The sequence below is a fragment of the Narcine bancroftii genome, chromosome 1, assembly GCF_036971445.1.
Source record: "Narcine bancroftii isolate sNarBan1 chromosome 1, sNarBan1.hap1, whole genome shotgun sequence".
Lineage (NCBI taxonomy): Eukaryota > Metazoa > Chordata > Chondrichthyes > Torpediniformes > Narcinidae > Narcine > Narcine bancroftii.
The window spans coordinates 87521936-87546917 of NC_091469.1; the positions used below are offsets into that span (position 1 = coordinate 87521936).

The following is a 24982-nucleotide window of genomic DNA, read 5'->3' on the forward strand; positions in this document are numbered from 1 at the left end:
AGAATGTTAGGTGCACACATTCTAATGAATCCTCAAGGATCCACACCACCCAGTACACACTCTATTCTCACTGCTACCATCAGGAAAGAGGTATTCCACAAGACTCACACCACCAGGCACAGGAACAGCTGAAACCCCTCCACCATCAACAAACTCAAACAGAGACTCTTTTAAGGACTCTTATTTTTGTACCGTAGTGTTTATTTTTCCTCTCTGTACTGTACAGTCAGTTTGTTTACATTTCTTTATTTCTTTACATGTGCACATGGGGTAACTTCTTGAGCAGTTTTTAGCACTACCAAAAAGTGGTAATTCTACCTCGCCTGCATGAAAACAAAAGAACCTCAGGATTGTTTAAGTGGTCATGCATGTAATCTGACAATAAATCTGAACTCTGAACTCTCTGATTATTAACAACCAATAAAATGATGCTACCCATTGAGATAATGCCAAAATAACACTGGAACAACCCACTGCAAAACTCCAATCCAATTTTATCTCATTCGCAAAGTAATAATAGAAAGGCATGGTTCTCATGAAATGGATGAATTTGTCAGGCTCTGATGCAAATACTTTTCTTTGTAGATATGCACTCTACTTACTGGATATAACAGTTTTGATTTGACTTCCTCTGTAATGCACCAATAATTGACACACCAGTTTCCATTCTCTCACCATCTGTTGTCGTATTGATTCTATACCTTCTGTTCAATGTTTATCACACTGGGATTAAATGCTTACTTCCTAAACTGGTTGTCTGGTAAAGTGACTACCCCACCTCAGAGACAGAAAATTGTTGACTTGTGTCTCGTCACAGATTCTTGAAGAACAAAATCCAGGTTAACACTGAGGCCATTGGGCACTGATGGAATTGGTATTTTTTGTCAAGACATTGAACCAATGTCTCATCCACTCACTCATGTGTCAACACAAAAGATCTTTTTGGGTAAGGAAAGAGTGTTCACCTCACCATTTTACCAGCTGTTATTCCCTTTACTAATAATGAAAGAAGATTGTAGAACACAATATTAATGTGGTGAGTTGTTGTATAAATATTACTTTTTAACAGTAATGACTTTATTGACAATAGAACACTTATCATACATTATATTTTTCATGAGTGCAAGAATAGCACCTGAGCAGTGCATGGAGAGGGTTCATCTCACAGTGTTTAATATGTAAAAATTCAAAAGGCAAGGATAGGAGCATCCTTGTCTCTGAGCATTTTTAAAAATGCTCTTTTGATACTGCACTGGGCTGTGCACCAGTTGATGTCAATTGCAATCAGGAGGAGATCACCTCCCTCAGAAAGCTTGTCAACCTTTATCTCCGGACTTGGAATGCCTCCTTTTACAGATTTATACAGTTTAAATATATAAAAATAATTAATCATATCTGTTGACTTTGGAGTGATGGAAAAGTTACAGTGTAAAAACATACTTGTACTGTTCACCTGCACATGTTTATTGATACAGTAACAAAACAGATTAGAATTTAGTTTGATGTCATAGTTCAGATATGGAATAAAATCATGCAAACTCATTTTTTCCAAATCAGAATTACCACAAGGGAAATGAAGACTGTGGGAAGAAACTCCCCCCAAGGCACAGAACACCTTGAACACACGATGAACGCAAGCAAGCAGGGAAATAAAACAAAGGCTGAAAAATCTTTTGAAGTCACTGGAGAAATAAATGCCATGGTTAGATCTTTCACCCATCTGTACCACAGGGGAAAAACTACCGTAAATATTCATGTATAATGCAACCCCCCCCCCTTATTTTTGAGGGGAAAAATTTTAACCCCCGTGTATAATACGACCCTCCCTCCCCTCACCAGCCTGAGTCGCGCTGCCATCTCTCCGGCCGCTTGCCCACCTGCCCAAGTCGTGCTGCCGTCTCTCATGAACCCCTCCCTTCCCCACACCCACCTGAGTCTCGTAGCCGTCTACTGCTTGCCCGCCCGCCTGCCCAGCCAGCCATCTGAGTCACGCTGCCAACTATCGCTTGCCCACCCACCCGAATCGTGCTGCCGACTACCACTCGAGTTGCAGAATTTTAAAAAAAAATATTCTTGTGAAGGCTATATGGCTGCAGAGACATGTCCAAATCAGAGCTTGGCATCAAAGTATAAGATTCACAGAATTGAGAGGAAAAAGGGGGAATTTATTTTTCATTGTACTTGAATATTTATGGTATATGGTTGCCATGATCAAATGGAAATTAGCTGCCTCATATGCTTAGCTATTCTGCCACCATGGAAATCAAATCTGACATATGAAGCCCAAATTCTTAACCATTGGCATTTCATTTTGGTGATGATCAACCAGCTGCCAACGCCAGGAATTTTAAAAATAGGGAATTTTTTTTTAAATGGCGACGCTGCCATATCTGCTGCAATGACAGCATTACCACTGGTGGTGACCTTTGTAGAGCAGGTAGCAAAATTCCCTTAGGGTGCAACCACCCAGTCCAATTGCCATCAGCTGTTTAGAGGCTCTAAACAGCCTGTTAAAGGAGCCAACAGTGATTTATTTTAAAATCTTGCAATCTGGGGTCTGAGACCAAGATTGTGGTGCTTCTGACCATGAGGAACTCTGGGGAAGAGGAGGAGGAGTGTTCAGGGCACTAGGAAATGGGGAGAGCATCTCTTGTTTGAGAAGGAGAAGCAGAGGAGATGACCCATGGGGTGATGGACCAGTGAAGGGCTGTGAGGCTGAAGAACACACTGGCAATCTGTTAGTGACTTGAGGCTTAGGTCATGGACAGCTGGTAACTGTGGTCAAAGGACTCACATCAGGCTGCAGACAGCTGGAGAGTACTTCAAGACTGGCTAAAGGGGTACCAGGTAATAGAACCGAGATGCAAGAGGGTACCGAGAGTGCTGGAGACTTCCGATCATATCAGAGGCGTGCATCTGGTGCTTGAGTTGCTCATGGCTTGGACTGAATGCTGTATGGCTGCAGAGCTTGGCATCAAAGTATAAGATTCACAGAGTTGATTTATGTTGGCATCACTAGAATACAAAATGAGCAAAACTGGATGCACTCAATCAGACCATAAATAATACCATCTTCCACTGTGATAAATATGGCTTTATCGAGAAGCATTGTGCCTCCTGTTTATACATTTGCATGCACCATAGAAAGAAGCTGTTGAGTCCACAGTAAAACCACACAGTAAATGATGGAGGAACTTAGCTGGTCTCACAGAGTTTATAGGAGGTAAAAATATATTACCAACATTTCAGGCCTGAGCTCTTCCTCAAGGTAGAAGCAAAAAGTAGGCAGGCGTTGAGTCAATGACTACTCAGAGCAATCACATTCTTCCTCTCTTTCCTTGTAACTTATCTTTCCATTTTAGAATCAGCTCCTCTCATATTCTACTTCTTCATCTTCATACAGTGGACCCTTGACAATAACCAGTTAATCTACCAACCTGGAATGCAAGAGGACAATAGAATACCTGGTGGAAACTAGCACAGCCACAGGGAGAATGTGCAAATGTTGTATAGACAGCACTGAAAGTTAGGACGTAGGCCAGGTCAGTAGAGCTGACAGCCTGCACTTCTACAAGCTGAAGTAAAAATACAATTCTGAAGAAACTCAGCAGGTCAGACCATGTACTTATATAGCAAAGATAAAGATACATCGGAGAGGCTGGATGCAGACTGGGAGATCGCTTCGCAGAGCACCTTTGCTCTGTCTGCATCAATAAAAGGGATTGCCCAGTGAATAACTATTTCAATGCAGTGCCCCACTCCTGTGCTGAGGTCCTGACTGTGTTCTCTCTCTCTATCTCTCTCTCTCTCCGGGATCACTCTAAGCTAGCAGTCAACTAAATAATTATGTGAGTGGAATAAAGCTGTGTTGCCCCAAACAGTATTGTGCCTGCATTTTACTTTGGTGCAGCCTGCCACAACCTTGATGAAGGACCCAAGCTCGAACCATTGATCATGTATCTTCATCTTTGCTATATAAAGGCACTGTTTGACCTGCTGAGTTTCTTCAGCATTTTGTGTTTTTACTTCAGTCTGGTCTCTGCACACTTTCATGTTTTACTCATTTCTACAATCTGAACTATTGTCTGCCCATGGAATGTTTGAGAAGTTCAGTTTGTATTTCATACTATAGACAAGTCATATGTCTCACGTAAGTCTCTTCAATTGATATTTGAATGTTCAAATTAGCACAGTGGGAAGAGATTAGCCCATCTCACACTTTTCACTCTAAATTTCATGTTCTTCCATGATGTGTGTTGAGGAATTTACCCACCACTTTGTTTGTTTACATTTCTTTATTTACATGTATATTTATCTTTTGAGTAGTTTTTTGCACTACCAATTGTTATGCTTGTTCTTTCAAGAAAAACGACTTTACATGGGTTTGAAACTTAACTGACTTGATTTTCCTTGAGCTGCCTCAACTGACTTCCAGCACCAATGTCATATACCATTTCCGGTTTCTGGTCAACTTCCAGCATTGCATGCTGGGAAATGTAGTTTTTATTTAATCACATAATAACACATCTTTCTCCTTTGGAAAAAAATTAAAAATGCAAACACAATACTATGACTACATAATAAAACTATTTACATTCTGTGGTCAGTCTCTTTCCACTCAGTAGCTTTCAATTAGTCTCTGAGGTGGTTTATTAGTCCTTTTTGGTCTGGTAAGTGTTTCCACTGGAGGTCTGCTTGCATTTGGTACATTAGATTTGGTGTCTTTCTGTGGACTCTAAACTACATATTCCTTTTCTTCCTGTGCTGGACCCTTTTGCATACAGACAGGTGGATGCAGAGTTTATGGTCATAGAAGAAATGGGAGAACCATTGCTGAGTAGAAGCACAGCACAAGACCTGGCAATACTTCATATTGGAGCTTGTGTCAATTCAATTCAGTCATACGAGGATATGAAGCAAGAATTCCCCGCAGTCTTCCAAGGAGTAGGAAAGCTGAAAGGTCGACAATTGAAGCTAGCGGTAGATGAAACGGTCAAACCCAAGGCACAACCAATGCGCCGAACTCCGTTTGGACTTCGTGGGAAAGTCGAAGCCAAAATTAAAGAATTGATCGAACAAGACATTATTGAACTGGTGGAACATTCGACACAATGGGTCAGCCCAGTAGTGATTGTGCCCAAACCAAGGGTGACATAAGACTATGTGTCATGAGAATGGCCAATGAAGCTATAATTAGAGAACGACACCCTATACCAACGGTGGAGGAAATACTTCAAGAACTAACTACCAGTAAGATATTCTCAAAAATTGATCTGAAATGGGGCTATTATCAATTAGAGCTGGATCCAGGTTCCCGAGATGTAACTACATTTGTGACTCACTGTGGATTGTATCGTTACAAGAGACTATCATTTGGAATTAATGCAGCTTCGGATATCTACCAGTATGAAATCCATCGAGTGATTAAAGGCATTCCTGGAGTTGCCAACATTTCTGACAACATCATAGTCCATGCACCAACGAAGGAAGAGCATGACAAATGGTTGAGGCGTGTACTATCTAGACTATAGGAGGCAGGTCTTACCGTGAATGGAAACAAGTGCCAGTTCGGTGTGTCAGAAATGGACTTCATGGGACACAGACTTACACGGGAAGGACTAAACCCTGCAGAGGCCAAGGTGAAAGCTATTGAAGAGGCACGTGCACCTCAGAATGCAACAGAGGTGAGGAGTTTCCTGGGATTGGTCAATTTTTGTGCAAGGTTCATTCCTAATTTCGCTACAGTGGCAGAACCACTAAGGAAACTAACCAGGAAAGGTGTACCATTTCATTTTGGATCTGAGCAGAAGAAAGCGTTCACAGCACTGAAGCAAAGCCTGACAGATGCAAAAACTCTTGGATATTACGATCCGGCGGCATCAACCAAAGTCATAGAGGATGCCAGCCCGGTTGGTTTAGGAGCCGTGTTGGTCCAGATACATGATGGAGGACCAAGAATCATTGCCTATGCCAGCAGATCGTTATCAGATGTGGAAAGAAGATACTCTCAGACAGAGAAAGAAGCACTCGGACTTGTATGGGCCTGTGAGAGGTTCCATGCATATTTATACGGCATTGAATTTGAACTCATCACAGATCATAAGTCATTAGAGGTGATCTATGCACCTAGATCCAAACCATGTGCCAGAATAGAGAGATGGGTACTCAGACTACAACCCTACAAATATAAAGTAATCCACATTGCAGGGAAAACAAACATTGCTGATCCGCTGTCCAGATTGGTGAAGGATGGATGTCCACAATCCAAGTCAGAATTGGGAACAGAAATAGAGAGCTTTGTACGCTTCATAGCTATTCAGGCAACACCGAAAGCTGTGACTACGAAGTAAGTCGAGAGAGAATCCGAACGTGATCCAGAACTCATGGAAGTAAGAGAATGCATACAGAGTGGACAATGGGAAAAGTGTACTCACAAGGCTTACATTCCCATTAGAGACGAACTTTGTTGCATCGGACAGTGTGTATTGAGAGGTTGCAGATTGGTGATACCGCAAAGATTGAGACCGAAGATCGTATCCTTAGCGCATGAAGGACAGCTAGGTATTGTTGGTACCAAGCAAAACCTCAGGACCAAGGTATGGTGGCCAGGTTGTGATAAAGACGCAGAGAGATTTGTTAAAACTTGTTACGGATGTCAAATCACAAGTAGGAGTAATCCGCCAGAACCGATCCGGAGTACGCAACTTCCGACAGGACCATGGATCGACGTAGCTGTTGATTTTCTTGGACCTTTACCGACGAGTGAATCAATTATGGTAGTGATAGATTACTACAGCAGATACTATGAGTACATGGTGTTGAAGTCCACAACCACTGAAAAAACAATACAAGCATTAGCAGAGATATTCGCAAGATATGGATTACCTGTTACATTATACTCTGACAATGGTCCACAATTCATTTCAGAGACATTTGCGGAATACATGAGGACCACAGGTATCCGCCATCATAAAGTAACTCCGAAATGGCCGCAAGCCAATGGAGAAGTAGAGAGACAAAATCAGTCCATTGAAAAACGATTGAGGATTGCACACGCTGAAGGACAAAATTGGCGAGAAGCATTGCTATCTTATGTGGCTGTCTATCGAGCAACGACTCATGCAACCACTGGAAAAAGTCCTGCAGAAGCATTTTTTGGGAGAAAAATCCGCACAAAAATGCCAGAAATAAAGGAAATCCGAGACGACCAGGAGATGAGGGACCACGATGCTGAAAAGAAAGGTGCAGCAAAGCTGTACACAGATTTGAAACGTGGAGCCAAGTACTCAGACATCATGCCAGGAGATAATGTTCTAGTGAGGCATGAAACTGGTGGTAAGCTAGACACACCTTATTACCATCAACCCTATACTGTCGTATCCAGAAGTGGCAGTATGGTGACAGTCAAGTCTCCGACTGGAGTCCTGTATAAGAGAAATGTATCAAGTGTAAAAAGGTACCAGTCCAGAGATACATCGAGCGAAGAGGTTGAAAGGCCAATACGAGATGCTGAAACTGAGAGACCTGATGATGTTCCAGAGGCAGTTACCAGCACTCCTGATGAAGTGACTAGAGCGCCAGAAACACCCGAAGCCGTGGTGAGCAGTATTTCCGACGCTGAGAGTGAACAACCGAGAAGCGACGACAATATCGCAGGCAGGCCGAAACGAAACCGGAAAGTGCCCAAACGATACGAAGACTTTGTGCCATAGTTTTAATAAGAACTTTGGGACAGTATTTTAATCTATATCATACAGTGCATGTATGAATGCTGTAGGAAGTAAATTTTATGTAGTTGAGTTATAGTATTACCATTAGTTACGATGTTTGTAAGTTTCCGAGAGATATTGGTAAGTGAAGGTAAAGTTTATTTCTGATTAAAGGAGGGATGTCATGATAATGAATATGTATGAGATATACCGGAAGTCACGTGGTATGAGAGGGAGATAAGAACACAAGCAGGAGAACAAAGGAAACGGGAGAATAAAGCCACTAAGAAGTTTACCTGATAAGACTTGTGTTTAATGTTTTATTAACTTCACATTTCGGGTCACAAATATGACAGCGCCTGCATACAACGCGCATCCCTTTCACTTCCGGTCAGGTTAATAGCTCAACCTCTATCTGCATACATCTCATGAATATTCATTATCATGACATCCCTCCTTTCACCGGAAATAAACTTTATATCTTTATGTGTCTTAACCTTTCAATCTAAGTGTATATCTCGTATGAATATCACCGAACATAAAACATTGCTGTGTTTCTTTCTGTTTAAATGCAAACACTTTAACACTATCAATAGCATTTTTCTGCCTTCAAACCAACAAAAGCAACATCAAATTCCCTCTTCACAAAATGTAACGTAACCATGTTATAATCAAATGTAATATAATGGCTCAACATTTCTCCTGTAGTCATACTAATACAATGGTCACCTCATATGCACAATGTACATGTTTAAAATTATACTTTTATTTTTCATTTAATACCAAATAGTCGACCAAAACAAAAATGCAATTCTTACAGCACTCATACATGTACTTTCTGATGTATTTATCAAAATCACTGTCCAAATGTTCCCCTTATCATTCCTCTTCCTGCATCAAAATACTTCTGATTGTTGGTTACTGCTACTGATGGTCCAAAGTCAATCCACGTCAAGTATAAAATAAATGTTGGGCACACAGTTTTCTTTTTCTAATAACGCTAAACACAACAAAACAGCGATGATCCAGGTAATCATAGCACAACTTCGCAAAGGTCTCTTTCTCGGAGTTCGCGATGGTTTCCTTCCTGACATCCACATATACACATTCACTGCGTGTTTCACAAGGGCAGCATTCGGCATACACCCTTTTCATTATTTCTCTTTTTTTTCACAATCATCACACATTTCCACTTTTCCTTGGTGTGTATCATTACTGCGCTTACACCAAATCAAAGCACTTTTTTTTTCTTCATTGAAACTCATTCCAACTATCACAAACTTTCACTTTCATGATAACACGGGCACGATTAGAAATATGGCACAAAATCTTCATTTCGCTTAGGTGGTTTCCTGTCCCATCTCAGCCTTCCTGCAATGCTACTGTCGCGACTTGGTTGCTCACCCTCAGCACTGGAAACACTGCTCGCTATGGCCTCTGGTGTTTCTGTACTCTGGCCACTTCATCGGGAAAACTGGTAACTACCTCTGGAACGTCATCTGGTCCCTCAGATTGAGCAACTCGTACTGGATTTCCAACCACTTCACTCGGTGCCGCTCCAGATTGGTACTTTTTGACACCAGACACGTTTCTTTTGTAGAGGATTCCAGCTGGAGACCTGACTGTCACCATACTGCCGCTTCTGGATACAACAGTGATGGTAATAAGGTGTGTCTAGCTTACCACCACTCTCTTGCCTCACAAGAATATTATCTCCGGACATGATATCTGAGTACCTGGCCCCACGTCTCGAGTCTGCATCCAGCTTTCTGACCCCTTCTTTTCAGCATCGTGATCCCTCATCTCCTGGTCATCCCTGATTTCCTTCAGTTCGGGCATTTTTGTGTGGATTTTCCTCCCGAGGAGTACTTCTGCTGGACTTTTTCCTGTGGTTGGATGAGGGATTGCCTGATAGACAGCTACATAGGATAGCAATGCTTCTCTCCAGTTCTGTCCTTCTGCATGAGTGATCCGTAGTTGATTTTGTCTCTCTACTTCTCTGTTGGATTGCGGCCATTTAGGAGTTACTTTGTGATGGTGGATGCCTGTGGTCCTCATATATTCAGCAAATGTCTCTGAGATGAACTGTGGACCATTGTCAAAGTATAGCGTAACAGGCAATCCATGTCTTGCGAAGATCTCTGCCAATGCTTGTATTGTTTTTTCAGTGGTCGTTGACCTCATCACAGAGTTCTCATAGTATCTGCTGTAGTAGTCCACCACTACCATGATTGACTCGCCAGTTGGTAAAGGTCCGAGAAAATCAACAGCTACATCGATACATGGTCCTGTCGGGAGTTGCGTACTCCGGATCGGCTCTGGGGGATTACTCCTACTTGTGGCCACCATACTTTACTCCTGAGGTTTTGTTTGGTACCAACAATACCTAGGTGTCCTTCATGAGCTAATGATATGATCTTTGGTCTCAACCTCTGTGGTATCACCAATCTACAACCCCTCAACACACACTGCCCGATGCATCAAAGTTCGTCTCTAATGGGAACATATGCCTTGTGAGTGCACTTGTCCCATTGTCCACTTTGGATACATTCTCTAACTTCCATGAGTTTTAGGTCATGTTCGGACTCTCTCTCGACTTCCCTCATTGTCACAGCTCCCGGTGTCAACTGGATAGCTACGAAGCGTACAAAGCTCTCTGCTTCTGTCCCCAGTTCTGACTTGAATTGTGGGCATTCATCTTTCAACAATCTGGACAGCGGATCAGCAATGTTCACTTTCCCAGCAATATGGACTACTCTGTACTTGTATGGTTGGAGTCTGAGCACCCATCATTCTATCCTGGCACACGGTTTGGACCTGGCGGCGTAGATCACCTCCAATGGTTTATGGTCCATGATGAGTTCAAATTCAATGCCATACAAATATGCATGGAATCTCTTGCAGGCCCATACAAATCCGAGTGCTTCTTTCTCTGTCTGAGAATATCTCCTTTTAATGTCTGTCAAAGATCTGTTGGCATAGGCAATGATTTTTGGTCCCGCATCATGCATCTGGACCAACACGGCTCCTAAACCAACAGGGCTAGCATCCGCTATGACTTTGGTTGGTGCATCCGGATCATAATGCCCAAGAATATCGGCATTTGTCAGACTTTGTTTCAGAGCTATGAAGGCTTCCTTCTGCTCAGGGCCAAAATGGAATGGTACACCTTTTCTGGTTAGTTTCCTCAGTTGTTCTACCAGTGTAGCAAAGTTAGGGATGAACTTTGCGCAATAATTGACCAATTTCAAGAAACTCCTCATCTCCGTTGCATTCTGGGGTTCACGTGCATCGGCAACAGCTTTCACCTTGGCATCAGCTGGGTTCAGTCCTTCCCGTGTAAGCCTGTGTCCCATGAAGTCCATCTCTTAGACCCCGAACTGGCACTTGTCTCCATTCACAGTAAGGCCTGCCCTCTGTAGTCTGGATAGCACAATCCTCAACTGTCTGTCATGCTCTTCCTGTGTAGCCGCATGGACTATGATGTCATCAGACATGTTGGCAACTCCAGGAATGCCTTGAATCACTCAATGGATTTCGTACTGGTAGATCTCAGGAGCTGCATTGATGCCGAACGATAGCCTCTTGTACTGGTACAATCCACAGATAAATGTTGTCATGTCCCTGGATTCTGGGTCCAGCTCTAGTTGATGATAGCCCCATTTTAACTCAATTTTTGAGAACACCTGACTGGTTGTTAACTCCTGGAGTACTTCTTCTACTGTTGGTATGGAGTGTCGTTCTCGAATTACAGCTTCATTGGCCATCCTCATATCAACACACAGTCTCATGTCACCATTTGGTTTGGGCACGATCACTACTGGGCTGACCCATTGCATTGAATGTTCTACAGGTTCAATAATGTCTTGCTCAATCAACTCTTTAATTTTGGCCTCAACTTTCCCACGGAGTCCAAATGGGGTTCTGCGCACTAGTTGCGCCTTGGGTTTTACCGTTTTGTCCACGGCTAGCTTTAGTTGTCGACCTTTCAGCTTTCCTACTCCGTGGAAAACTGTGGGGAATTCTTGCTTCATATCCTCATATGACTGAACTGAATTAACATGAGCTCTAATATGAAGTATTGCCAGATCTTGCACCGTGCGTCTACTCAGCAATGGTTCTCCCCTCTCATCTATGACAACAAACTCTGCTTCGGTGTGCTTGTCACCAGCTTCAACAGTCGCAGTGAAACATCCAATGGTCTTCAATGGCTTGGTTGCTGTGTATGGATACAGTTTCTTTGAACACTTCTTTGACGTACAAATTATCTTTTTTTTTCAATTTCACCCATAAGTGTCGGTCAATTACATGACTGTCACTGCCTGAGTCTACAATGACCGGAACTGTCACACCACCAATTATCACAGGGACTTTCTCATGATGGTCATCCTTCAATGTAAACTGATAGTATTTCTGCCCATCCTGCTTATCGGCATCATCGTCACTTTCTGGGTCACCTTCTATATGGCGAATAGTGCCTTGCTTTCTCTGTCCATAATTGCCTTTCTTTCCAGGAGACTTTCCTTTCCCCCAAGCTTTGCCCTTAGAAGCTGTACTCTTCCCATTCTGGTTTGCATTTGACTTGCTTTTGCACTTCTTTGCAAAGTGGTCTTTACCTCCACACTTACTACAAACTTTGCCTTTTGCTGGGCAGCATGGGTCTTTTCCAAAATGACCTCTGTCTCCACATCTGTAACACTCCAAGTCACGTGACAGCATATTTCTTGGCTGGCTATGGCTATGCGAGAGCCTATTTACTTGTTGACCAACTTTGTCTTTACTGGGCTGGCTTGAGATGTCTTTCAGTTTCATGGGATGAAATTGCCCCTCAACAGCCTCTAATACAGCAGCAATTGCTAAAGCATTGGTAAGTTTCAACTCACCCTCTTTTTCCAGCAATCGCCTTCTGAGTTTGTCTGATCTGCAGTGCTGCACGACTTGATCCAATAACTGGTTGTCCAAATCAGCTGCCACGTAATTGCATCCAACAGCCAGTTGTCGCAATCTCGTCACGTACTGGGCGACCGTTTCCCCATCTTCCGGTTTTGTTTTGCGAAACAAATGGCATTGAAATTTGGCATTTGGTGTCACTACATAGTGTGCATTCAATGCATCTACAGCTTTCTGGTATTCCTCCTTCCTTTCAGTATTTGAAAATATCTTAAAAGTTTCCCGAACTGCAGGTCCTGCAGTGAAGAGAAGTAACGCCCTCCGCTGCGCTTTCTGCTCCGCCGTACTCCCATCGAGAAATAGGCCATGACTGTCAGCGTAAGCTTCGAACTCTTCAAGCCATGCCTTCCACTTCACGCTTACAGTGCTTGCATCGCCCGTCGGGTCAAAATGAGGAACACCGCAAAGTGCTAGAAATTCAGCTCCAGTGACTGCCATGATGAAACGTTCCAGCTCAAAGCCACAGATTCAAAATCCAAAATGTTTCTCCTCATCGCCAATGTCACATTTGTGGCCCGAAATGTGAAATTGATAACACCATCAACACATGATTTACCTGATTTACCGCATCAGCGTGTCTTTATTTCTCTGCTTCCATTATTCCACCATTTCGCGCCTGCATACAACGCGCGCATCCCTCTCATTTCCGGTCAGGTTAATAGCTCAACCTCTATCTGCATACATCTCATACAAATTCATTATCATGACAGGGAGCTTCTGTAAATCATTAGTCTTCTGTGGAAATCCTTTTGCCATCATGTGCTTTCTTCATGAGGCTTTTCACCACCTTCACAAAACTCTCTATTTTAGGCTATTGGACTTTGGGTGATGTGGGCTTGAAGTTACATGCCAAAACCCCCAAGTATTAGACAGGATTCAAATTCACTGCTCAAAATTGTGACAATTTTCTGATACAATTTCACAAGGAACTCCATGCCTGGCAAACACACTTTTCATAAAATTGATAAATGCTTTGCTAGTTGTTGACTGCACTATTGTTACCTCTGGGTTATTAGAAAAATCATCTGTTACTACTATAAGACTCTGCTCATTAGAGTTGAACAAATCTATTCCAACTTTGAAGTATGGCCTATCCGCTACAGGGTGTGGTGTAAGTGGTTCTGCTTGCTGCTTTGATATATAGGTAAGGCATATTTTGTATGAAGCAGTGGTCTGGCTTATGTCTTGGTTCATTCTGGGCCAATACATCACTTCTTGAGCTCTACTTTTGCACTTTTCCTCACCAAGATGTCCTTTTTTGTATCTTCTGGAGTATTTCCTTGTGTAGCTGCACAGGAATCATAAACCTTTGAAGATTATATTTTTCACAACTGATAGTTCATCTCTGCATGCCCAGTAATCCAAAATACCCATAAAACTGTCATTCTTAGTTGCCAATCATTCATTCTATATTGTATCTTTGAGCTCTTTCAATGATTCATCTGCCTTTGTTGCTTTCCTGATCTGATCTGTTCTATCCTGGGATATTGGAAGTGAGGTGATAATCATGTCAACATATGCCTGCATCACTGCATTAACCTCTTAGTCACTCTTTTCTTTCTTGTCAACTGCTTGAGAGAATGCATAAGCTGCAAATGTATTTTCCTGGCATGTAGATTATTTTCACGTTGTATTTCTGCAGCATTATCAACATGCGCTGTACTTTCATGGGACAGTCATTCAGTGGTTTGGACATAATCAAGACCAGTGGATTATGGTCTGTCTCCACTTCTTATCCAAAAATGTATTGATGGAACCTTTCACATGCATAAATGCTGGAAGAAGCTCTTTCTCTATCTGTGCACAGTTAGCTTCTGTACTTGTTTAAGCCCTCGATTCATAGGTTGCCATGTCTTCTCATATCCAAGGCCATGTTGTGATGCATCAGCTGAGACCCTGGTGCATCTATTCAGAGCATAAAATTTTAGTAGAGACTTTTCTGTTAGGACTTTTGTAAGGGCCTGGAAGCACTTTTCTTGCTTGTGTGACCAGATCCACTCAATTATTTGCTCAAGGGATTATCTAAGTGGTGCTGACATAATTGACAAATAAGAGATGAAATTAGCCAGGCAAGTCACCATCCCGAGAAACGTCTCACCTCCTCTGTTTTGGGGCCTCACAAAATTCTCAATGGCTAAAGTCTTTCTTGGATCAGGCTTCAGTCCCTGTTCAGATATGACATCTCTTAAGAAGGTCAGCATCTTTACACCAAACTCACATTTCTCTTTATTTAATTTCAAATTGACATTCTAATCATGTCAAGCACTTGTCATGATCCTCATGGTCTCCACTCCAGGTATATTTTCAAAGGTGATGTGGACGGTTTTATGGTAGACCTCTGGTGTGGACAAGATCCCAAATGGTAGTCAAAGAAAGGGGTATCTTCCTTGTAGAGTATTGAAAGTGCACAGCCTCGAACTTTCTTCATCTGCCCAAACCCCAATGATGCATCAAACTTGCTAAACCACTTGGTACCTGCAAACTAGAACATGATTTCTTCCTGTGTTGGCAATTTAAAATACTCTGTTTTGTTGGCTTTATTGAGATCTCTTGGATCCAGACAAATGCGCAATGATCCATTTTTCTTTTGTACAATGACCAGCGAACTGACCCAATCTGTAGGTTCTTCAATTTTCTGGATGACTTTCATCCATTCCATACAGGCTAGTTTTTTGTTTAAGTTTGTTTCTAAGTGGAAACAGAATTTTCTGCATGCATGAACAATAGGAGCCACTGTCTCATCGATGTGGAGCTTGTGTATGTCAGGTAAACACTTAAGCCCTTCAACAACATTTGCGTACTGTTATGTGTTATATTATTATGGTTATGACTTTAAAAGAGATAGATTGTGGGGGTTTAGTGTAGGTCACTTCACAAACAGAGTAACACCCAAAAGACATCTCATTTAAAAAGTAAGAGCTTTTCTGAAGCTAGACATTCAGGCACCAGTTGGCTTTGCAAAAGTCAATGGAACTGCTTTGGAAAGAACTTCAAAAGCAGGTGCAAATGGAAGTCCAGGATCAAGCACTGATAAGATCTTTCAAAGATTGGGTTTGGAGCCTTGGGAGAGGTTTTGGTTTTTACAAGCAAAGGGAGGAAAGAACAAACACGATTCATCTCTGAAAGAGAAAGAGAGAGAGAGAGAGAGAGAGAGAGAGAGACAGACAGACAGACAGACAGACAGACAGACAGACAGACAGACAGACAGACAGAGACAGAGAGAAATGGCTGGCTAGAGTGTTTCTCCTGAAATAAGGGAAAAGAGTTCTGTGGTGACCTGGAAGACCTGGAAAAACCTATGATAGGCCAAGTTTCTTCAGCAAGACACTGAAGTAACTGATTGGAAGGATCAGTTTGTATGTGTCGAACAAGCAACAAGCAACAAATATCTCTTTGAAACCAACAAGAACCTTCCTGGGTGGTAACCATTTAGCTTTAAGCACCAGAGCCTGGTGGAAATATATAAATGTTGAATTTTGTGCACAGTATAAGAATTGTCTGGAGGAGTGAGGAGTGAGAAGTTAGATTGGACTGTGAAAAAAAAGAACTTTCCTGAACATATACACATTACATACAAGTGCACTTAGAATGAGAAGGGGGTTAAGTTAGGTTAAGTTAATAGTAATAAGTTAAAGATTAATCCTGTTTTTATGTTTAAAGGAAACAACTTTTGCTTAAGTAACCATTGACTTGGTGAATTTCTATTGCTGCTGGGTTTTTTAATCCTCAGAGCTCATATGTTTCCATGAGTTTTGTGTGTTTCACCAAGTCAAGCTCCTCACATGCACTCAGACCTAATCTTAGCTCTACTGTCCTCTCTACAATCAATAGCTGACTTTAGATGTCGCCCTTTGTGTTTGAAGGTCACTCTACTGTTCTCTTTTACTGAAACATTCTCTCCAGTGTTGCCTGTCACTTTCCATTTCACAGGTCGGGGTCCTGCAATTGTCCATAGATCACAGATTCCCCTGGGCTCCAGTGTTGACCGTAAATGGAATTACTATTTCATGCACAGTCACTGGAACGGACCCATTCCAATTTGCTTGCAGCAGTTTGCAGTGAATCCATGAAAAATTCCCTCATTTCTTCGTCCACTGTGTACACCTTTCACTTGGTAGCCCCTGCTTTGCAGCACTTCGCAAAATGATTTTCTTCCCACATTTATAGCAGGACTTTCCATAGGCAGGACACATCCTTGGAATATGTCTACGTCTGCACCTGCTGTATTTGCTGTTTGAGCTGACCACTTTGCTTTGTTGTTGCTTTGGGAAAATCCTGGTGATCTGCTTATCTGTTTTCACCACATGCACTGTTGTGTCTGTCCTATGCAGCTCCTTACCCTGTGCTCATGTGGTCTCTGCTGCCCTACACATATTCACAACCTTTTTCAGAGTCAAATCTTTTTTCACACGTCTTTCTCTAAGTTCATTATCTGGGATCCCGCAAACAATTATGTCTTTAATATAAGTTTTTCAAATCTCCAAATTTTATAGGACTTACTCAGTGTCTGAAGCTTGGCTAAGTATTGGTCAAAGCTCATACTTTGTTTCTGGTCACAGGAGAAAAAAAAGAGGTAAACTTGAATCTCTCCAACATGACATTTTTACTTGGAATAAAATGCTCCTCAAATTTTGTCGTCAGAGTGTCCAACGTTAAAGCCGTCTCATCAATTTTAGAACTTTTGTAGATGTCCAAGGATTCTTCATTCATCATGTGTAGAAATGTAGATACTTTCTCTTTCCCATTGGTCTCTCCCATTCCACCAGCATCGAAATAAACGTGGAATTGCTGTTTGAAGCATTTCCAATTATCAGCTAGATTTTCGGTAAACTGCAACGGTGTGGGAGGACTTAACTTGTTGCAGGCTATGCTTAAAAACTATTGTCTTCTCTTACTCACTCAGACACTTCTAAAACCATGTAATACTTGTTCTTTCAAGAAGAACAACTTTATATGGGTTTAACACTTCACTGTTTGTATTTTCCTTGAGCAGCTTCAATCAACTTCCAGTGACAATGCCCACAAATTCTGCCATAAACCATTTCCAATTTCCACCAACCATGCGCATAGCATGTTGGTAAATGTAGTTCTTATTTACACGCATAATAACACACCAATAAGTGGTCATTTTGCCTCACCTGCAGGAAAAAGAATCTCATGGTTGTATGTAAAATCATGTATGAGTGAAGCGGTAAAGATGCATTATTCAGGATGCTCATTATTGTCTACAGTTTGGCATTTAACACCATAATCCCCTCAAAACTGTTCAGCAAAGGCCAATGCCTGGTACGCAACACTCCACTCTGTAATTAGATCATTGATTTCTTAACTTCCAGAGCACAATCAGTGATGATTGGCAAGAACATCTCATCCACAATCCCCATCAGTACTGGAGCACCACAAGGCTGTGTTCTTACCCCCTTGCCCTACTCACTTTACACATATCATTGTGTGGCTTGGTATAACAATAACACCATCTTAAAATTTGCCCATGATGGGGGCGTGGCAAGATTGCGTAGAAGACAGATGAGTAAATCCACCTTCCCCCAGCTAGCTTTTTAAATACCCATTTTTAAAATTTACAGAAGTGATTAAAAGTAGTATTAACAGTTTTTGTATGGCAACTAATGTGAAAAAAAAAGAAAGCTCAATTACAGAAGAAAGTACCTTATAAAAATGTCAAAGAATTGAGGCCTACCTGTCCAGTTGAAACCACAGAGTCATCGATGGGAGTCCCCAGGCCTCAGAGGACTCCTGTTCTGCTAAGTATGATGGTGGCACTGATCCTGCCTCTGCAAGATGGCACCGGCTTGACAGTAAGTTCGGCTGGTGCTGACCTGTGCTCCTGTGAAGCCGGGCGCATGGGCGGACCGACTGAGAGAGGAGCCCTTGAGCCCGTGATGTTGCCGGGTGAATCAGGGACACGCAGTGTAGCATTGGAGGATGCACCTGCGCGATCGGCAGTTCTACCGGGCATGCGCGGTGCTTCGAGGGTATGCGACTTATTGGAACAGATGTGGGCTGTGGAGGGGGGGTCAGTCTGAGCAACGGTGCCCCAACAAGGTTGTTCAGACCCGCAGCCACACCGGAAGATGACCGACTGTGACTGAAGAAGAGGAGGACCTAACTTTACTGGGAAGTGCACAGGAACAAATAGAGGTTGAGACGAAGGAAGGTAGGCCTCAAAGGGAGGTGATGGAACCCGGAATGGATTCTGTGTGTGCTGTTTTGGAAGGGACTGCTTACCAAATGGATAATATGTTGAAACAGATGACTCAGGGATTTTTCGAAATGTAAACTAAAATGAGTACAATGTGCTGAAGAAATGATAAATATGAAGCAAAATATGACTGTAGTTAAAAATGATGTTAATAGATCTATAAAATCAGTAGATACGGTACACGATAATTTTTTAAAATTGAAGCAGTATTTTTTTAATGTAAAAATCAAGTGGAACATAATAGGGGAAAAATTAGAAAAAGTCGAGGATTCTTTTGTGGATTGGGGTATTCAGAAAAGAGAATTATTGATGAAAATTAATTAATTGGAAAATCAAAGTTGGAGGAATAATGTAAAAATAATGGGTCTCCCAGAAGATATTGAAGGTTTTAATCCAATAAAAAATTTCAAGAAATGGATTCCTGAGATATTGGGCAAGGAGTTTTTTCTGGAAGTTTTGGAGTTGGATCGAGCACAAAGAGCATTAAGGAAGAAGCCGTTTCCAAAACAATCACCATGTTTTAATTCGTTGTTTGAAATACCAAGATAGGGAAATTATATTACGACTTGCAGAAGGCGCGACAAAGTCAAACTCCAATGATGACTCAAAATAATAGAGTATTTTTTTACGTGGATTTGAGTCAAGAAATTATTAGGCGACGTCGCAAATTTAACTGAGCCAAAGAAGTATTGTCGCGGAAGGGTTATAAATTTGCCTTTCATTACTCTTTCATTATCCTTCAGTTCAAGGATTGACTTCTTTTTAGTATCTGCACATTTACAAGGGAAAATTCAATAAGCGGAATATAAAAGTAGGGTGATTTCAGATCATTCTCTGTTATATTTTATGTATGAAACTTCTAAGAAAATTCAAATAGCTTATCGTTGGAGATTTAATACAATGTTGTTAAAAAATATGGAATTTATTGATTTTTTGAAAAAACAAATTAATTCTTTTTTGAAAGAAAATTCTAAATCTGTTCAAAGTAAGTTTGTATTTTGGGATGCTATGAAAGCCTATTTGAGAGGACAAATAATTAGTTATACTTCTAAAATAAAAAAGAATCGATTAAATCAGTCTTGTATTAGAGAAACAGATCGATGAGTTAGAAAAGGAATTTCAGAAAGATGCTACAGAAGATCAGAAAATAGAATTATCTAGGCTGAAATTGAAATATAATACCTTGCAATCTTATCAATTTGAATGTGTGATTAATAGGACTAAACAACGGTATTATGAATGGGGAGAGAAAGCACACAAGGTATTGGCATGGCAATTAAAGAAAGAACAGGTATTGAGGACTATTAATGCTGTTAGAAAGAATTCTCATGAGATTAATGATGAGTTTTATTCATTTTATAAAAAATTATATACATCTGAAGGAAAACAGGAAACTGGATCAATTGATTTTTTTTATCACAGTTGAATTTACCGATATTAGAGATTGGAGATATACAGAAGAACCATTTACTGATTTTGAAATTAAAATGGCTATGCTGGAAATGCCAAATGGTAAATCGCCTGGTGATGATGGATTTTCGGTTGAATTTTATAAATTTTTTTATGATGATTTATCTACAGCGTTTGGGGATGTATTACGTCAAGTTGGAGAATATTATGATTTACCCAAGTCTTGTTCTAGTGCTTTAATTACAGTAATTCCTAAAAAAAGATAGAGTTCCTTTGAAGGTACCTTGATATAGATCAATTTCATTGTTAAATGTAGATCATATAATAATAGCTAAAGTATTAGCGAATAGATTGGCTAAATTTTTACCAAAGTTGATACATATTGATCAAACAGGTTTTAAAAAGAATAGATATGCTTCAGACAATATTTTGCAAGTGATTAGTTTGATTAATAGATTTCAACAATCTTTAGATCATTCGATGGTGATATCCTTAGATGCAGAAAAAGCATTTGATAGTGTTGAATGGAATTTTTTCTTTAAAGTTTTGGAGAAATTTAAGTTTGGTCCTTCTTTAGGGCTCTATATAGTAAACCAGTAGCTAGAGTATTGATCAATGGTTTGATTTCAGAATCTTTTAAGTTAACTCGATCAACTCGTCAAGGTTGTCCTTTATCACCAGCTTTAAAGAACAGATTACTTTGTTTGCGTTAGTGATTGAACCTTTAGCACAGTTGATAAGACAAAATACACAGATACAAGGTATGAAAGTTTTAGATGAGGAATATAAAATTAATTTATTTGCTGATGAAGTATTGATGTATTTAACAAATCCAGCTCAGTCACTTTTGCATTTGAAGGAATGTTTAATACAATATGGATGTCTTTCTGGATATAAAATTAATTGGGAAAAAAATGAAATGTTACCGGTAAGTGAAGGAAATTATTCAGTTTATAAGAATATTATTAATTTGAAGTGGACTGATTGAATTAAATATCTGGGTATAAATTTGGATGTTAATTATCAATCTTTATATAAATTAAATTATGCTCCATTAATGAAATAATTAAAACTGATTTGATTAAATGGAAATATTTACCTATTAATTTAATGGGAAGGATAAATACAATTAAGATGAATATCTTTCCGTGTATACAATATTTGTTTCAATCTATTCCGTATTTACTTGATAATTTTTTTTTTGAGATTTAAATAAAATGGTTAGGGAGTTTTTATGGAGGGGTAAATTTTCGAGAGTAGCTTTTAATAAATTAACTTGGAAATATGAGTTAGGGGGATTACGTTTACCACATTTGCAAAATTATTATGAGGCAGCCCAACTTAAATTTATTAGTTCATTGATGGATTTGGTACGGCCTCCTAGCTGGGCTAAAATTGAGATGGCAAGTATTTCTGAATTTGAAATATATCAATTTTTGTTTAGGTGGAATATGAATTTGTTACAACAATATAATGTGCCTATACTAAAACATTTAATTAAGTTATGGATAAAGAAAAGTAAAATGATAGGTTCGAGGGGTAAATTATTGGCTTTGACTCCGTTGTATAACAATCAACTTATTCCTTTTTCAATACATAATCAAAGTTTATTGCATTGGAGATTTAAAGGTGTGAAAAATTTGGGAGATTGTTTTAAAGAGGGTAAGTTTTTATCTTTTAATCAGATGAGGGAAGATTTTGGTATTGATAAGAATTATTTATTTCTTTATTATCAAATTCGATGTATGGTAAAATGTATGTTTGGTAGAGATATGATTTTACCTGAAATGACTAAATTTGAGACTTCTTTTATAAAGGTACCAGAGAAGGGTTTATTATATGGATAAAAAGGGTTGGGATAGATCTAAATCTAAATGGGAAGTGGATATTGGTTTTACTTTTTCTGAAGAGGATTGGTTAGATATTTGTTATGATAGTGTAACTAGATTTATAAATGCACGTTATGCAATGATTAATTACAACGTTTTACATCAATTATATTTGACATCTGAAACATTTAAAAAATATATGGTTTTAATGAATCAGATTTATGTTTTAGATGTGGTGATATGGTTGGAACTTTTTTTCATGTTGTTTGGTCATGTATACATATACAATCTTTTTGGAAGAAAATTCAATCGTTTTTAGAATATTTGTATAAGATTAAATTAGTTTTAGATCCACCAGTATTTTTATTGGGCAGTTTGCAACCCCTGAAAGGCTTGGGATTAGATAAGTTTCAGCTTGCTTTTGTAGATTTAGCTTTATCCATAGTGAAAAAAATGTATTGCTAGTACGTGGAAAGATACAAATATGATTGATATTAATAGATGCCATAATGAGATGAATTTGTTGGGGTCTTTCATGGCTTGGTTCAGCATCATGCTGAAGAAGATTGAAAAGAGGGTTGGTGCGAGAACACAGCCTTGCTTCACGCCATTGTTCATGGAGAAGGGTTCAGAGAGCTCATTGCTGTATCTGACCCGACCTTGTTGGTTTTCGTGCAGTTGGATAATCATGTTGAGGAACTTTGGGGGACATCCGATGCGCTCTAGTATTTGCCAAAGCCCTTTCCTGCTCACGGTGTCGAAGGCTTTGGTGAGGTCAACAAAGGTGATGTAGAGTCCTTTGTTTTGTTCTCTGCACTTTTCTTGGAGCTGTCTGAGGGCAAAGACCATGTCAGTGGTTCCTCTGTTTGCGCGAAAGCCGCACTGTGATTCTGGGAGAATATTCTCGGCGACACTAGGTATTATTCTATTTAGTAGAATCCTAGCGAATATTTTGCCTGCAATGGAGTGCAACGTGATTCCCCTGTAGTTTGAGCAGTCTGATTTCTCGCCTTTGTTTTTGTACAGGGTGATGATGGTGGCATCACGAAGATCCTGAGGCAGTTTACCTTGGTCCCAACAAAGCTTGAAAAACTCATGCAGTTTGGCATGCAGAGTTTTGCCGCCAGCCTTCCAGACTTCTGGGGGGATTCCATCCATACCTGCTGCTTTGCCACTTTTCAGTTGTTCGATTGCCTTATATGTCTCATCCAGGGTGGGAACCTCATCCAGCTCTAGCCTTAGGGGCTGTTGAGGGAGCTGGAGCAGGGCGGAATCTTGGACTGAGCGGTTGGCACTGAAAAGAGATTGGAAGTGTTCTGACCATCGGTTGAGGATGGAGATCTTGTCGCTGAGGAGGACTTTGCCGTCTGAGCTGCGCAGCGGGCTTTGGACTTGGGGTGAGGGGCTGTACACAGCCTTTAGAGCCTCGTAGAAACCCCTGAAGTCACCAATGTCCGCGCTGAGCTGGGTTCGTTTGGCGAGGCTAGTCCACCACTCATTTTGGATCTCCCGGAGTTTGCGCTGAAGATGGCTGCATGCGTGACGGAAGGCTTGTTTCTTCTCTGGACAGGACGGCTTTGTAAGGTGAGCCTGGTGGGCAGCTCACTTCTTTGCCAGCAGCTCCTGGATTTCCTGGTTGTTTTCGTCAAACCAGTCCTTGTTTTTCCTGGAGGAGAAGCCCAGTACCTCTTCAGTGGATTGCAGTATGGTAGTCTTCAACTGATCCCAGAGGGTTTCAGGGGACGGGTCCGTGAGGCGGGTTGCAACGTCGAGCTTTGCTTTGAGGTTTGCCTGGAAGTTTCCTCTCGCGTTACATCCGGTACCGCACGGATGGCAGTCTCTTCAATCTGAGGCGCCTGCAAGCTCACACCAAGACACAAGAGAAACTTGTCCGTGAACTACTCTTTGCAGATGATGCCGCTTTAGTTGCCCATTCAGAGCCAGCTCTTCAGCGCTTGACGTCCTGCTTTGCGGAAACTGCCAAAATGTTTGGCCTGGAAGTCAGCCTGAAGAAAACTGAGGTCCTCCATCAGCCAGCTCCCCACCATGACTACCAGCCCCCCAACATCTCCATCGGGCACACAAAACTCAAAACGGTCAAGCAGTTTACCTACCTCGGCTGCACCATTTCATCAGATGCAAGGATCGACAATGAGATAGACAACAGACTCGCCAAGGCAAATAGTGCCTTAGGAAGACTACACAAAAGAGTCTGGAAAAACAACCAACTGAAAAACCTCACAAAGATAAGCGTATACAGAGCCGTTGTCATACCCACACTCCTGTTCGGCTCCGAATCATGGGTCCTCTACCGGCACCACCTACGGCTCCTAGAACGCTTCCACCAGCGTTGTCTCCGCTCCATCCTCAACATCCATTGGAGCGCTTACACCCCTAACGTCGAAGTACTCGAGATGGCAGAGGTCGACAGCATCGAATCCACGCTGCTGAAGATCCAGCTGCGCTGGATGGGTCACGTCTCCAGAATGGAGGACCATCACCTTCCCAAGATCGTGTTATATGGCGAGCTCTCCATTGGCCACCGTGACAGAGGTGCACCAAAGAAAAGGTACAAGGACTGCCTAAAGAAATCTCTTGGTGCCTGCCACATTGACCACCGCCAGTGGGCTGATAATGCCTCAAACCGTGCATCTTGGCGCCTCACAGTTTGGCGGGCAGCAACCTCCTTTGAAGAAGACCGCAGAGCCCACCTCACTGACAAAAGGCAAAGGAGGAAAAACCCAACACCCAACCCCAACCAACCAATTTTCCCTTGCAACCGCTGCAATCGTGTCTGCCTGTCCCGCATCGGACTTGTCAGCCACAAACGAGCCTGCAGCTGACGTGGACTTTTTACCCCCTCC

General features: G+C 41.2%; 1 protein-coding gene across 13 annotated transcripts in view; it reads right to left on the reverse strand.

Moving 5' to 3' along the window:
- LOC138760976 (astrotactin-2-like) overlaps positions 1–24982 on the reverse strand; it is a 1981947-nt gene that overhangs the window by 168992 nt on the left and 1787973 nt on the right. The gene's annotated exons all lie outside the window — the stretch shown is intronic.